The following is a 17385-nucleotide window of genomic DNA, read 5'->3' as shown; positions in this document are numbered from 1 at the left end:
GAGGATGGTTATTTTGCATAAGAACCGCACCATCCGCATAGTCTGATGCATCTGCTGCAATTTCCAGATTTTCGTCCCCCTCCGGGAATTTTAAAACAGGGGCATTAATGAGCGCTTCTTTTAATCTTTCAAATGCTGTGTTAGCTTCCGCTGTCCACGTAAATTTACCCCTTTTTCGTTTGATTACTAAGAGTGGTTCAACAATATTAGCGAAATCTTTTATGAAAGATCGATAGTAAGAACATAACCCAAGGAAGGAAGAAAGTTTCTTGGCGGTGTTGGGCGGTGGGAAATTCTTAATAGCTTTTATTTTTGAATCTTGCGTTTCTATACCCTTTTGCGAAATTTTATAACCGAGATATTTAAGTTCTTTAGTTGCGAACTTGCATTTTGAGACGTTAATTGTAAGACCGGCCTCTTTTAATAATTTAAAAACTTGTTCTAGATCATTAATTTGTTGTTCCAACGTACTACTCGTTATAATTATATCATCTAGATAAATTAAAGTTGACTTTCCTAGGACAGGCTTTAGAACAATGTCCATAGCTCTCTGGAATGTTGATGGGGCCCCACACAACCCAAAAGGCATGCGTAAAAATGCATAAGTGCCCGATTTTGTTATAAACGCGGTTTTATGTATATCTTCGGGTCTCATAGCTATTTGATAATAGCCAGACGTTAAGTCCAAAGTAGACATATATCTTGTCGATTTGATCTGTCTAATGATCTCGTCTATAACCGGCAAAGGGTAAACTGGAAATTTGGTAATACTATTTAGTTTTCTGTAATCAATAGCAAACCTCCAAGCCCTTTTATCCGAAGGAGGAAACTCGTTCTTTTTCCTACATAGTACGACTGGACTCGCGTACTCACTATTTATGGGCGTTATTATTTTATTCTTTAACATCTCCTGAATATGTTCTTCGATGATTACGTCTTTTTGTTTGTCATACCGATAAGGTTTAGTCCTACAAGGTTTTTCGGCATTTAATTGAATCTTGTGCGTAACTATTTGGCAGTTTCCTGGTTTTTCTGAAAACAAATGAGAAAAATTACTCACCACTTGCTGTATTGCTTTACTTTCATGGTCATTCAGATGGCTAAGGTCCACTTGAGGTGTCTCCACAGGTTCCACCACCCTCTGGTCCATCTCCAACACCACAGAACTATCTTGAAAATTTAATTTGGCCCTCGCGGCCCTTAAAAACTCCATACCTAAAATAAGAGAGTTTTGCAGATCTTTCACCACAAAAATTAATACTTTGAGACTTTCCTCTTTTACCTGTAAGTTTAATGATAATTTCCCGATGCAGTGACATGTTTTTCCTTGCGCCGCTATAATTTCCATATTTTTGGTTTTAAATAATCGTACCCTATAAAAATTCTTTTTGAAGAAATTTTCACTCATAAAATTTCCTTCTGCTCCTGTATCGATGAGGGCTTCTACTGGTACATCGCCAACCAGGACTTGTTTAATTGGTAGCTGTGAGTTTTTTACGATGACCGTATTTAAATGTCTATTTGAGGGTTTTTTTAAAACTTCCGGGGTCTGGACCCTCTACTCGTTTAAAGCTTTCCTTTCAATCTGTGTCTTCTGGGTACGCGGATTTTTATTTTCAAATTTTCTTTTTGGGCCTTGACCTTCGAGTTTCGATGAGTTAGCTTGATAGCTCTTTCCCCCATAAGAGCGATTTCCATTTCTGGTTTCCTCATTTGAAGATTTCCTTCGGGTACTTTGAGAATATGTTTCCCCTCTCGCTTTTTCCGCTATTCTGCGATTTTGAAACTTCACCGCCAATTCGAAGAGTTCCTGCAATGTGCTTGGGTTTCTAATTTCAAAGTAGTCTTGAACAGCGGGTAACAATCTTGGTAATATTATTTCAATAATCTCCGCATCGGGTTTCTTTCCATACAGCATATCCGTTAGCTTGGTTTTTCGTAGAATAAAGTCCGTCAATTCTGCTATATCCCGTTGATAGAAACTATATAGTTCGGCTTCCAGGCGTGCGCAATCTTTCACTATGGGGAAGGCCTTTACTAACGATTTTTTGAAATTTTCAAATGTATATGTCTGGCTTCCAAATTCCCCTAATAAAAATTTGCCTATATTTTCCACCATAGCGCGGCTTGTCCTCTTAGTGCTGATGTGGCGATGGCAACTTTTTGTCTTTCAGGCACAGGATAGAGCTGAAAGTGGTTTTCTAGACCTTCTAGAAATACCGCCACCGAATTTTTTCCGTCGAAATGGACGTTTGGCTTGATTGACGCTCTCAAAGTCTGGACCAGGTATCCAAATCCTTCCAACTGAGTTGTCATTTCTTGGTGTTGTCCAGCGGCTTCCATCCAATTTTCGGCCATTTCAGTTCGATAAGTGTTCGGGCGCCAATGTAACGTTGCGCGCCTCCAACTTGCACGCAACCAAGAGGTGACTGTGAAAACTGGATAAAACACAGAGTCTTGTGAAGGGTCTAAGTCCCTTTTTATTCAACGTAAAAATTACAATTGCGTGCTCTTGACGCTCACAGACTGCGCCAACTCGGCGGTCAAATAAAAATAATAACCTGAAAAGAAACTAAAGACAAGACTCTAACTACGAGGCTCTCTAAAATAACTAACTCACCGCGTTTTACAATACCGCTGCTAATTCAGCAGACTTGAAGCTCACTTGAACGATTAACACTACTTTCCGCCAAGCACATAGGCCGAAACGCGGGGTTCTTCAATTTCTGACTAACTACCTCCGCGCTCGTGAAGTAAGAAAGCACATCTCGAACTCGTTTCCTTTCTATTTAACTCAGAATACTTCCGCTGATAATTTGAATCCTTGCGCGTTCTACTAAAATTTACATATTCTGGCATTGGCAGTTCCAGGGGAAAGTAAGGCTTGACAGGAAAGATAGTTTAAACTTAAAATAAATGTTAGTTAAAATAAATATAAACCCTACAACGTCATCAGCGCTGCGCCATGGACCTTATAAGAGATAGACTAACCCAGTGGGCGGGGCGCGTGTCACCGACATGTCGGCAAGAAAGAGTAGGGACGATCTGGTTTACTTTAACACTGAAACCTATGGCATTTGTATCACATAACTCTTTTTAATTATTAAATGTGATACGTTGTATAGTGATCATATTATGAAAGCCACAGTTTTTTCCAAATAAGATTTAATGTATCTCATTAAAACACTTTTTACTGCATTTTGCGCATTTTTTTTTTTTTTTTTTTCACGCGTAATTCTTGTACAAACATCTTTACTTTGGTAAAACGGTAAAAACTCTAAGCACAAAATTTATGAACTTAATTTTGCCTAAAAATAAAGTAAAATTAAATAAGATTGATAGTACGTAATGCTTTGAAATACATAAGGTAAAATTAAACAAGATCTAATAATTTTTTTTTTAAATTTAATGACCATTTTCAGGCAGTGATTTTCAAAACTATAATAACATTACAAAACGATTATTTATTTTATTATATCATTATTAAATTATTAACATTAAAGTGAACTGTTTATTTTAGTAATTTATGAAATTTGGAGCATAAAATTTTCTGTGTGTAATGAAGGGGGGAAAGATAAAATCAAATCTAGAAGCACTCAGATTTTATATTACGCCCAAAAGGAAACTTCTTTTAAAGTTTTGTGTGTTACCTATATTTATTGAATACCATGTTCTTCGCCCGTAAACCACATACATTTGAAAACAGCATATCCTTAGAATTTCTGCACTGGAGATAAAACTGTTATTTTCCATACAGTGCTCGCTGTAAACTCGTTGAGTTAGTTAATCAAAAATTCGTTAAATTTACAAAATATGAAATATATTAAAACAAATTCGAAATTCGGCCGTCCAGATGCCCATCTTCGGGTGGAGGATTACATTATTCAAAATTTGATGGCTCTAGATACTGTCGTTTTTGTCACAGTGCGAGAAACATACATGTATTCATGCAGAATCTTCACTATTTAATTTCTTTACATATAATACAGGGCGATAATATTTTGTAACAACAATTTGCAAGGAGGCACGGACATTTATAGTAAAGCAGCGCAAAATGCCGCTTCGAAACTAACAGCCTTTCTAAGCTACCGCCCCTTCGGGATAACAAATTAAATTAACAGTAAATAAAAAAAATCTTATGCAGAACTAAAAATAAATTTAAAAAAATAATCACTATAAAATACAAGCAAAATTAATTATTACGGTTAAATACAATTTTAATATTAGAATTAAATGTATAAAAATTTTTAAGGAGTCAAAAGTGTTAATCAGTATGATGTATTATAAAATATAATTGAATTTATAGAAATGTATAACCTTTATAGAAATTGTGCTATAATACTCATATATAATTTTAAAAAAGCAACGCAATTTAGAATTTTAAACAAAACTTTTAAAAATTCGTTTTTAAATATTTAAGTTTTTTTTTTTTTTAAATTTTTTTTTACTTATTTACACAAATAAAAAGCATAAAAATTGCAAGAGAAAATTGCTTGTTTGAAATGTTCTATTAGTTTGTAGGGTTTATATTTATTTTAACTAACATTTATTTTAAGTTTAAACTATCTTTCCTGTCAAGCCTTACTTTCCCCTGGAACTGCCAATGCCAGAGTATGTAAATTTTTGTAGAACGCGCAAGGATTCAAATTATCAGCGGAAGTATTCTGAGTTAAATAGAAAGGAAACGAGTTCGAGATGTGCTTTCTTACTTCACGAGCGCGGAGGTAGTTAGTCAGAAATTGAAGAACTCCGCGTTTCGGCCTGTGTGCTTGCCTCGGAGAATTGTTAATCGTTCAACGTGATATACAAAGTTTGCTGAATTAGCAGCGGTATTGTAAAACGCGGTGAGGTTAGTTACGTTTAGAGAGCCTCGTAGTTAGAGTCCTGTTATTATTTCTTTTCAGGTTCTTATTTTTATTTTACCGCCGGGTCGGCGTAGTTTGTGAGCGTCAAGAGCACGCAATTGTAATTTCTTAAGTTGAATAAAAAGGGACTTAAACCCTTCGCAAGACTCTGTCTAATTTCCAGTTTCAGCAGTCACCACTTTGTTGCGTGCAGGTTGGAGGCGCGCAACTGTAAAGTTCAGATTTAAAACATTGTTTTCTAAAAGTTACAAATTTCCTTACAGCATAGGAAAGGCTAAAAGCATATCCAGCTCTGAAAGCATGAAATAGCTTTATAATTATTTGGAACATTAATTATGCTTGATAAATATGCTAAATTTTTAAAAACCAATCTCAATTTTAAAAATAAAAATAAGTAGAATTTCTAATAGGGGCTACAACTCGCTTTATCTTGACATTTATACACGCTGCAATAGGCAACAACTGTTAAATTTCTGCAAGTCGTCCCTACTCCTCCGGGTTGTGATCAAGGTGACAGACGGGAACGCCTCGGACGAGGGAGAAAACCCATTTAGGTTAGTCTATTTCTTTGAAGGTCGATGCGCTGCGCAGACCATACTAAATGAAATGATCTAGAAATGACGCAATCGAGAGAAGTTATTACGATTTTTAGAACGGAGAGGAAGAATTAAAGTTTTAGCGTTAGTTTAAATTGTAATTTTGATTTACATATTTTTTATCTTACCTAGCCTAGATCTCTAGCCTAGAAAGGCTGTTAGTTTCGAAGCGACATTTTGCGCTGCTTTACTATAAATGTCCGTGTCTCCTTGCAAATTGTTATTACAAAATATTATCGCCCTGTATTATATGTAAAGAAATTAATAAAGAATCTGCATGAATACATGTATGTTTCTTGCACTGTGACAAAAACGACAGTATCTAGAGCCATCAAATTATAATTAAAAACATAAATATTTTTATATTACTACATTGTACATTTTTTTTAATTTTAAATACACAGCAGATATATAATTTTAGTGTAAACGTATATTCATCTAATATCCTATAAAATATTTCGCTTTGGGCCATCTCTATTGATAATAAAATACTGGTAAACCAAATTAAACTTTAAAAGAATCCTTTGGCCCGGCAGTTAAAATCTGAAACTTTTCAGTTAGTCTCTTATTTTATTAATTTATTTATGGATTATTATGGGTAATTTATTTATTTTATCTTACTACACATATTTACTGTTTTATCTTATCATACGTTTGTGTATACTAAAACTAATTTTTCATCTATTAACAAAGTATAATAGTTTTTGCAAAATTAGTCTATCAACAGAAGTTAAAATGAGCGAAGAATCTTTAGCATTATCTTTCTGTCTTTTTGTAAATCATATCTGCTAGTTATCAGAAACAACATTTCCGGTTTCATGATTAAATCCGCTCTTAAGTTAAGCAAATAGTTTGCAATCTATTTTCAATTTCCTGTACTTTAGTTTAATCTGGAGGAAGTAAACAATTCAACTATCACATGTATATTTCTCAAAAATTCGTTTCAGTATCATTTAAAAATGTGTTGCTTTCTTCAAAAATGTTGGCTTCCTGGTCCAATGAATAATACGGCCTAGGAAACATACAAATGCCAAGTATTTAACACTTAGAAAAATCTCAGTGATTTATTGCAGTTTTCTATCAAATTATTTTTTCTTGAATTAATAAAACCATTATTAATGTTTAGCATTTATTTGGTCTACTGAATAAAATGAAGGTAGTTATATAAAATATTTTTTTTTCCATCTGAATTAATACAGTAAATTTTCTGAAGCCTATGATTCGTTTCACTCAGGCCGTTTTATTTTGGCAAATTTTTAACGGCTAATTAATATCATTTATTGATATTCATTTTCATAACTTGTCATTTTGCTCTTCTCGATTGTCTTTTTACTAGACCTGTAAATGAATCCATGTAAAGCTGTTTTCCCTGCATATGTAGTACATATGCAGTATAACCAATATCATGCTTTTTCAAATTCGTTAATATTGCCTATGAAATTTTAAAATATATTTTTAATATAAATAGTTAGTGTAAATATGAATAGCGGTTTTATTGAAAATATATTTGTTTTATCTCTCGTTTGGAAAGGTTCAGATGCAATTTAGATCTACATTTACCTTATTGTTTCTCTCTTCATCAATCTTAAACTTTAAGGTTAATAGTTTTTTAATGATCAACGTTTGTAGAATTCTTTCACAATAACTCTCTTTCTCTCTCTCTCTCTGTTTTTTAACAACTAATCCATATCGCAGTTTAAGAAGCAAAATAAAATATTTACTTAAGAAAAGTGCAAGATCAACAGGGTAAACTTTTTTTCAGCTCTTTTTCTTTGTCTAAAATCCTATTCTATAATGTATATATAATAAACGAATTTCATAATATGTCACTTGTAGCTATATTGACTCCCTCATCATAGGTGAATACGAATCTCATGAAAAATAAATTAATCCGAATCAGTTAGTTACAAATGAAAATTCTTGTTTGTTTTCTTCTGAAGTTACATTTACTTAACATCAAACTATAGTGACCTGTCTGCGAGAGAGTTATACATAAGATTTCAAGGATTAGTATACATAAGCATTAGTGCAAACAAGGGTAATACCGAAATAATGAGCAAAATAACATAATAACAGATGCAAAATGTAAAACAAAAAAAAACTGTTTAGAAATGGTTCGACTGCAATAGCTGTAATGGCACAGATGATTCGTTGTCAGAGGTTGAAAGGTGAGTTTCAGAGGATATACGGTAATCTCAAAAAGCGATATATGCTTGCAGCGCGTGTCCATACTTCAAGTGAGTTTCTTAAGTTCTTGAACTACCACTGTCCATTCTTCTGTCAGCGCTATTTTCAACTATTGAACAAATGCTGGTAGATGTGTTGCAATGCATCTGTTCAGTGTGTCCCAGTTGTATTTAATGAGATTTAAATCCAAGGAACTGCAGGGATTGGGCAAAGAAACTGAATATACTGCACTACTTTATTAATGTCGAATAGACCCTCTTTAGGTGGCCAATACTGTAGCGATTTCTCTTGGTACAATCAATTATTAAAATTATTAACCATTCCTTTTAGAAAACAGTGACCATTTCATTTGAAGATAACAAAGACGGAAAATATTTTCCTACTCTCTCTTCGTGCGTATATCAGACTGGTTGCTTGAATAACGGTGAGATATGGGGATTGCGCAGGATATGGAAGATGTTCAAGTTCATTTTCATGTTTTTCAAACCACTCTGTTTTATGATCTGAATTAGTAATTGCCATCCTGATACAAAACACATCCTTCGGGAAACAAACTTTGAACAACTGACTGGACTTGTCCATTAATAATCATAGCTGTGAATGTTTAAGAACAATCTCTTCCCAGAAATTTCCATAGTACTGAGGTCCAAATTATCATCAAATCGACTCTATAAATTGCTCTGAGCAGGAGACCGTCCGGATGTGTCCGTGAAGGAGTTCCTCGTGCATAATGTTTTGCAGAAACAGCAAACATTGAGAATGGTTGTGAATAATACACATTTTCTATTGTGTAAGTTTTGTTCTGCGCTTTCAATAGCCTTGCTATAGCTGTCTGACAGTGAATATTGTTGCGTGCGTACGGGTTCGTAATAGAGTGAACGCACAAGTCTGATGAAAAGTTAATAATATTTATTCTTATCACGAGAAATAAAACAAAATGCTGAAATTTTTCCTCACAGATATTCGTACAATATCGCACAGTAGTTATATTTTAAACTACTAAAACGTTAAATAGAACACAATTCAAATCTCAAAGAAAGCTAATCCGATCTCAAATTTGCAGCAGCTAAGTAAACAACAACAACTGAACTGAAATGTTTCTGTCCGGCTTTTTAAATCTTTTTAATCAGTCACGAAAAGTTTCTGGTAATTTCCATTTTCTCAAGATTTCTAGAAAGCAAAAGAGTAGAATTACGAGATATCTGTTTATTAAATGTTAAATGCGCGTGCTCCTGTATTTTTACTTTTCCGGCGTAGTTTTCTCTTAAAACACTCGTATGTTTCGTGCTGCATTGCACGGCGATATAAAACAATTTTAATTACAATTCTACTAAAAATAGCTAACTAAATACACGAAATCCGTAACAATAGTAATTTTTGCAAGCTTCTCAACATGGATTTATGTTTGTTCAGAAGAATCTTAATTTTGCCATTATTTGAATAGATGTATCATATTTTGGGGAATTCAGATTTTAAGACTATAAACATCACTTTTCAAATAGCATCTTACTTCAACAATTACTCCAGTAAGACGTTCTATGTTCTTCTAGGTATACAGGCATGATCTTGGATACTGTGGCTATCATTGCATAAAAATGACATGCTGGCTTGGTAACAGATAGACAAGTCAGACGAGTACTAGTAATTTGTTTAACTCCATTTGCATCCCACAGTTCTCAATATTTGAAATCAGTGCATCTATTACTGTTGAAAATTCAAACTTAGCACTCTGCTGCTATTAATGCAATTCATAATCATTCAGTGTTCTCAATCGAAAGTGCAAATGCTGGCTTGAAATTCAGAGTGCTATAGTTGCCGAGTATTTCCCTTTTATTGTCCGACCTTGTAACAGGCCACCTATTTGAACAATGTCTTTTTCCAACAACATATCAATAGCTACAGTTGATGTGAAGTGCCATGTTATTGTGCCCATAAGCAAAATCTCGGGACCATTGCAGCTCAGAATAGATCCAAGTGTTGTAGGATTATACGAAGTAAGGTTCACTAATTATAGTATAAGCTTTTGTTACCTACAGCTGTGTATGAGCATTCAACAAAATATGACTCCAGACAGAAAGATCTCGACGTCATATTCACATTAATGATTGTAATATTGTTCGTAGTGTACCATGTACTAATTTCTCACCACACAAAAGATTATGTCACCTTGTGTAGTGCGAAATACCTGATACTCCTGCAATACTTGATGTTCTGAAAGCTGTAGTTTGTAATGCAGTGCTAGGGACAGCACTGAACTCGATATTCACTATTCTCAGGATAGGCCCTTTTTTAAGTTCACAATTATTCTATATCGTGCCGATACTGAATCTATTCTTCATTAGTTCGCAATACTGTTGTCCAGCGCTATGGGAAAGCGTTAAAAAGACTTAACGCCAAGAAAATACTATAGTCCACATCTGGAGTCACTGATCACAATAAACCGACATTATTAGCGCTTGCTCTTTTTTGCTATCTAGCTTTTTCAGCTATCTAGCATTGGTCTCTCATGTCCTGTAAGATTATAAAGGGTCATCACTCGGCGCAGTTCATGAACCATCATAACCAATTGTTCAAGCAATACCTGATGTTCTGAAAGCAGTCGTTTGTAATACAGTGCTAGGGACAGTACTCAACTCGATAGCCACTTTTCTCAGGATACGCCCTTCAGTCGTGTGAGTACCTTGAAATATTTCTTAGTAGCCATTACTGTGTGACATATGAAACGAAATTCATATAGCGTTAACTACGACAATGTTTATCTTTAGGGAATCGAGAGTGAATTCCTGACCTTTTGTTAATATTTTTCATGCACCATAGCTTGACAGTTTCAGAATTTGAATACATACCAGCTTTCTGCTGAAGATCTACATTCATGAAAATTACTACTGGCTTTTGATTTTGAGGTTGTAACCTTTAAAAACAATATTTTTTCTAAATTTTTGTACGCCAGTGTATTTTATATGCTTAAGATCTATGATAAATTTCAAAAATATTTTAACTACAATATGTTCTAGAAGCTAAAGCACATTTTTCGTACGAAAAGCAAGTTTTCCTTATATTCATACCCAAGCATTCACATATTTAGTATAGATAACTCGGTGAAAATAATAAAGATAAATAATAGGTTTGATTCTAGAATTTGTTTTTTAACTCCAGTAAAAACTAAAGATTTCGCATTCAGTTTAAGGAATGGTTGAAAACAGTGTTTTTGTTTTTCCTTCGGGGGGAAAACAGCGGTAAGCGTAGATTTAAAAATTTTGTAAACTTAAAGGGAAAATTTAAACTTTTTTAATGTTAAAATTCTCACTAAATCAACTCCACATGTACTAGAGATATTTAAGTGACTTTGAAAGTGTCCTTTGGGTCCCGGTTTGAATTCATTCAAGCCTTTATTATATATGAATTCATGAAACATATCTAGCGAGAACACCAAAAGCAATCAGAGGAATCAGGAAACATTAGTGAACATAATCTCATACAAAGTCTGTAATAGCAGTCTGTAAGTAATTACCAACTGTGAAACATGAAAAGTAATGCATGTCACTAGAAAATTTTTTGCCCATTACTTATATTTTTGTTTCCAATTTCAGCAAAAAATGGATGATTTTATTGAGTCTAAAACATTTTTAAAAAACGAGTACTGGTTATAACTATTACTCAATAAAAGTTTATTTTTGTATTCACACCTTTCTATTCCCATTTTTCTGCATCTGACTACATATTATATTGAAACATATTAAATGCCATTTGTATCCAAACGATGCAACATACATTTTATCCACATTCACCTTGTGTACCCAGATATATACAAACTAATTATGGTCCCGAAACAGATATAAATGTAATATTATGTATTACAAATACATTACGTGATATTAGAGAATATTAAAGATATGTTAATAAAAAAATAGTATTCTAAGACAACTTTTTAGATTCTTGCACGAAGTAAAGAAAGTATTGTAATCAAAAAAATTCTGGGTACCATATTTTAACGAAAATATCCATTTTGACCGCTTTCACATTCATTTGAACAAAGTTTTTGCGTGACATCTGTGCGTAAGGAAGGAGAAATAGACTCATTTTCCCAAAACGAGTTGTAAAATGGATTTAAAATGGATTGAAGAGATTTTTTTCGTGACATCTGTAAGTACGTATCTATCTCGCATAACTCAAAAACGAGTAGTCTTAAAATTTTTGTATGCGACTTAGTTGAAATTTTTATAGGGAACTGCTATAACATGTAGTTCTGCACCTCCCTTTTTGGTTGCAATCGCCACACCAGAAGTATATATATATATGTATCCACTCTCATACCCGGCTCAATGAGAGGATTTTTTATTCTTATATTTTGGTAAATTGTGCACTTTTTGCAGTAAAAGTGACTGAATTATGTTGTTCTTATGCTCTGGTTATGGTTGTTATGCCTTTAGTTAATCTGCATGCAACAATTGTAGAATTATCAAAAATTTAAAAGTTTAAGTGGTGCTAAGACTAACAGGACCGCCATTTCTTTACACTTGAAAGTCTTAATAGAATAATGAATTAAGTCAGTGTGTGCACCAATTTCAATGTTTTTTTTACCAAGTGAGACCAAAAGTAAACTTTCAGTTTTATGCCCAAAAATGTTATCTTTCGCTGATCGAACCACTTGCTTTGCTCAGAAACTCTAATTTTAATTCCAAAAATTGTTTTAAGTGTTTTTAAGTGTATTTGGTGCTTTAGATTTTTCTGTATTTTACAATTTTTAAGAAGTTGCCGAGTAGGATCAAACGTAAACTTTCAATTTCATGCACTGAAAAATCTGCCTTCTTGCCCGCTGGCGGAATTGCTTCCTTTTGCGTAGAAACTCTACTTTTAATTGTAAAATATTTTTTAACTGTTTTAACTCTATTTGGAGTTTTATATTTTTCAGTTTTTAATGCAGATGTTTTGAGTTTTTATGTATTTTTGCCTTGCCGCTAAGTGAGAACTTGAATGAACTGAATGAGAAGTACATCCCTAATGAAATTCGAGAAAAGATGTTTAAAAGAAATGCAGCAAAAATGTGCGTGGACATTTTTGGTAAATAGGCCGTGCAAGGATGTCATGTGGTGTCCACATCAGATCTTTTTATACGGTGGGATGCTCAAAGAGCATAAAACAGTAACATAGGATAAAAAAAGGAAACGTAAAATAATAATAATAATAAAAATAATAGAAAGTTGAGCATAATAGAAAAGAACAAGATTTTTTTTTAAATCTGAAGAGATATGTTTGAGAATGTTCACTTTTAGACTTATGCACTGAATATTCAATTTGATTGCTTGTATTCGTTTAGATTTATTAAAGTTTTAAAACCATAATAATACTATTTTCAATTTTTAGAAATATTACGAATTTCAGTATTCAGTTAGAATATTTAAATATATCTATATACATTGATAAATCTAATCACCTAAATTTCCTGTCAATATGCTAATTGAAACACATGTTACAAACGTTCTGTGAATGTTTATCTGCATTCAAATTTCCATTAAACTGAAAACTTCAAATATAATTTCCTCAAATTTCTATTTTTTATTATTCAGCCGCACCAAAAGTAATATACAGGGTGATTATAATTAAAGTTTAAGTTTCAAAACGCTATAAAAAAAGAACCACTGATGAAAATGATGTGAAATTTGAAAGGAATGTTATTGAAGAAAGCGGAAAGCGTATGGCAGAAGAAAAAATTTAGTTTCAAAAGTTAGCAACATATGGCGCTGTAAGCGGCAGAATCACGACGAGAAATGATTCGTAAAACAACGGCTAAGGTGGAAGTTACACATTAAAACGCATTGACAAATTAGAATTGTTGAATAATTTTATTTGCATGACTGTACATATCACATCGAAAGGGACAAATCGGTTTCAAGAGTTTTGCGGCGACATACCGCATAAGAACCATTCATCAAAGAAGTTCGGAACTGGCGCAAAACATGTTCATTATGGTGTCCACCGTTGTGTGCAACAAGTTGAAAGCGACAAACAGCATGTTCCACAACGAATCGCAGTGTCTCCGGGGTGATGTTCAGAATGCGTTGCGAAATGCGTGCCTTTAATTCCGCTAAATTTGCAATTGGAGCATGGAACACAACATCCTTCAGATATCCCCACAGCCAGAAATCACACGGAGTAAGATCAGGCGATCGGGATGGCCAGTCTGTAGGGAAATGACGGCTGATAATTCGAGCATTTCCAAAATGGCGCCTCTGCAGCTGCTTCACGGGATGTGCAATGTGCGGAGGAGCGCATCTTGCTTAAAAATGATTTCATCCACACATCCACGCTGTTGCAGAGCTGGAATCACGTGGTTGCGCAAATGAGACGCATACCTCTGACCAGTGACGGTTGCGGTAACAGGACCGGAAGCACCCGTCTGCTCGAAAAAATATGGTTGTAGGATGAATGATGCCGTAAAGCCACACCATACCGTGACCTTTTTAGGATGAAGTGGTACGGGGTGCGTTGCCAGTGGATTTTCTGTTGCCCATATTCGACAATTCTGGGTATTCACGTATCCTGTCAGATGGAAATGGGCTTCATCTGTCCACAAAATTTTCCACGGCCATTCATTATCCACTTCCATGCGAGCCAGGAATTCTAACGCAAACGTCTCCCTAGCTGTCAAGTCAGACGGAAGCAACTCTTGCACATGGCCAATTTTGTACGGATAGCATTGCAGGATGTTTCGTACAATTTTCAGCACCGTGCTCGTAGGCCTGTCCAATGTTCGGGCAATTCCTCGTGCACTGCACGGTTGCACACCACCGGCCGACCCCTCCTGTAATGCTGTGGCCACTTCTTCAACTACCGTCGAATGCACTCGTTTTCTCCCTCTACCAGATTGCACTTCAAACGAACCTGTCGTTTCGAATTTTTGCATCATTTTCTTTAGACGTACGACACTCATTGGACCAACGTCTTCTTTTATACCCTTCAGTATCCTGAATTTTTGCAGAGCTACTCTTGCACAATCGTCATTCTTGTAATACAGTTTTACCAGCAGAGCGCGGTCCTGCAATGAAACACTTATGGCGAACGTCTGAGACGCGAAATGAGGAACAGCCTGGTACCTGGCGGCTTTATAAGACTGAAATTTAACTAACATTTTAATTTGTCTTCTTCCGCTTGCAGCGCCATCTGTTGCTAACTTTTGAAACTAAATTTTTCCTTCTGCCATACGCTTTCCGCCTTCTTCAATAACATTCCTTTCAAATTTGACGTCATTTTCATGAGTGGTTCTTTTTTTATAGCGTTTTGAAACTTAAACTTTAATTATAATCACCCTGTATATATTAAAATGATGAAAAGCTGTGACTGACTTATTTTGATATATATATATACACACACTATTTTACTCGGCGGCTCAGTGAGCTCAGTTTTTTTTTTTTTTTTTTTTTTAATTTTTATTCTTATATGTTGGTAAATTGTGCATTTTTTGCTTTAACAATGATTGAACTATGTTGTTCTTATCTTCCAGTTACGTTTTTGTGCCTTTAGTTAATCTCCATGAAATAGTTGTAGAATTATCGACAATTTAAAAGTTGTTTAAGTGCGGCAATGTCTAATTTTTTTTTACCATAGCAGCTGTATTTGTTTACATTTGAAACTTAGCAGAATAGTGAATTAAGCCCTTCTGAACCTTCAGTGTCTTTTTAACGAGTGGGGCCAAAAGTAAACTTTTAATTTCGTGTACCGAAAAATCTGCCTTCTTGCCTGCTGGTAGAATTGCTTGTTTTTGCGTAGAAACTGTAACTTTAATCGTAAAATTTGTTTTTATAATTATTTTAATTGTATTTGGTGTTTTATGTTTTTCTATATCTTTCAATTTTTAATGAAAATATTTTGAGTTTTTATGTATTTTTGCCTCGCCGTGAAGTGAAAACCGAATTAATTGAATAAGAAATATACCTTTAATATACCTTACGGCATCATTCGAGGAAAAAAGTTTAAATGAAATGCAGGAAAAAATGCGAATAATTTAATATTCCGTACAAAGTAGTTATGTGGTGTACACATTAGCTTTTCTTACTTCCTTCTATGAAGTAAAAGAAGTATTGTAATCGCGAAAAATTGCGGGTATCGTATATCAAGGAAAATTTCTATTTTGACCGCTCTCGATTACATTTGAACGATGTTTTTATCTGTACGTACGGACAGAATAAAAGTCTCCTTTTCCCAAAATGGACTGCAAAATGGATTCAGAAGAGATTTTTCGTGACTGTGTAGAGACATTAGGATTTCTTTTAGGGGCAGAAAAGATGAAAAAATAGCAAACGCCTTCGCCGGGAATCGAACCACGGACCTCTGGAATACCGGTCCAGCGTGCTACCGTTACACCACGAAGGCACGCTAGGGAAGTGGGAGAAATACCTTATATACTCCCCTTCTTAAAGGGCGACTAGGGTTTTAGGGGACCTAGTCGCCAAGTCCTGGATGCGGAGAATCATCATCCACAACCCTTTTAGTTCGGGCGCCACTTGTAGAGTCATTAGGATTTTTTTGGAAGCAGACGAGATGAAAAATTAGCAACCGCCTTCGCCGGGAATCGAACCACGGACCTCTGTAATACCGGCCCAGCGTGCTACCGTTACACCACGAAGGCACGCTAGGGAAGTGGGAGAAATACCTTATATACTCCCCTTCTTAAAGGGCGACTAGGGTTTTAGGGGACCTAGTCGCCAAGTCCTGGATGCAAAGAATCATCATCCACAACCCTTTTAGTTCGGGCGCCACTTGTAGAGTCATTAGGATTTTTTTGGAAGCAGACGAGATGAAAAATTAGCAACCGCCTTCGCCGGGAATTGAACCAGCGTCTGACTAGAGGGCGCTGTGTTCGTCCCAATAGTCAGTGGCAGGCAGGATACTAAAGGTGTAGGACATGGAAAGCAGCGATGCCTAATAATATATCTCTAATTGCTTAAAATTTTCATATATTTTCTTGTAAATAAATGTTGTTATTGTTTACAAAACCTCTTATCTCTTGGATGCACTTTTGGTCTCACAGAACCATTAGATGCAAAATTGGTGCATCTTGTCCGCGAATGTGGAATATCGGAAGTAATTAGTCATCATTACTGGATTATATTTCTGAGAAGTTTGGATACTGTACGTATGCTTTTGGATACGTAACATTGCATACTGGACTGTGGAGGTAAGATCTTTTGAACTCACAAATTCTAAGTTAATATGGATAAGCTTTCGAAAATAATTGAAAAAGAAGTAACGTTCGCGCTAGTGTTACTAAACTAGTTAAAAGAGTGCAGAAGCTCGATGAAGCTGTTGAAGACGTAAGTTCATTATCAGAACTACTGGAACTATTAGAAACGAAAGAGCAGATCTTGAAAAGCAATCATTTAGAGGTGGAAGCACTCATAGACGATCCGGAAAAATTTTAAAGTTAATTAAAAGCTTCTGAAGAATACGATAACAAAATATTGTTCGCTAAGATTAAACTAAAGAGCAAAATTAAAGAATTAGCAGCAGGAAATGTTGAGCGGACTTCTTCAGTTCTTAACACATCTAGTGTTTCTGAAAACAACCTTACGGCTTTAAAATTATCAAAGTTAGAAATTTCGCGATTCTCTGGTGATTCTGCAAATTTATGGAATTCTTAAACTTTTTTGATAGCGCAATCGGTTCAAACAATTCACTTACTAAAATTGAAAAATTCCAGTATTTAAAATCTCTTCTTTCTGGTCCTGCATATAACGTTG

The 17385-nt window shown here is 34.7% G+C and overlaps 1 protein-coding gene and 1 non-coding gene across 2 annotated transcripts in view; one reads left to right on the top strand and one right to left on the bottom strand.

The window, feature by feature from the left end:
• The window catches only part of LOC118183917 (uncharacterized), a 220358-nt gene that overhangs the window by 187247 nt on the left and 15726 nt on the right, over window positions 1-17385 (top strand). The window lies entirely within an intron of this gene.
• Window positions 15947-16018, bottom strand: TRNAT-GGU (transfer RNA threonine (anticodon GGU)). Its single transcript has one exon. It is a non-coding gene; the product is annotated as a tRNA-Thr (tRNA).

This window comes from Stegodyphus dumicola, chromosome 5, assembly GCF_044657685.1.
Source record: "Stegodyphus dumicola isolate Sdum_Otavi_A_Nest chromosome 5, ASM4465768v1".
NCBI lineage: Eukaryota > Metazoa > Arthropoda > Arachnida > Araneae > Eresidae > Stegodyphus > Stegodyphus dumicola.
The sequence above is the reverse complement of the archived record's forward strand: the minus strand, read 5'-3'. Positions and strand labels throughout refer to the sequence as shown.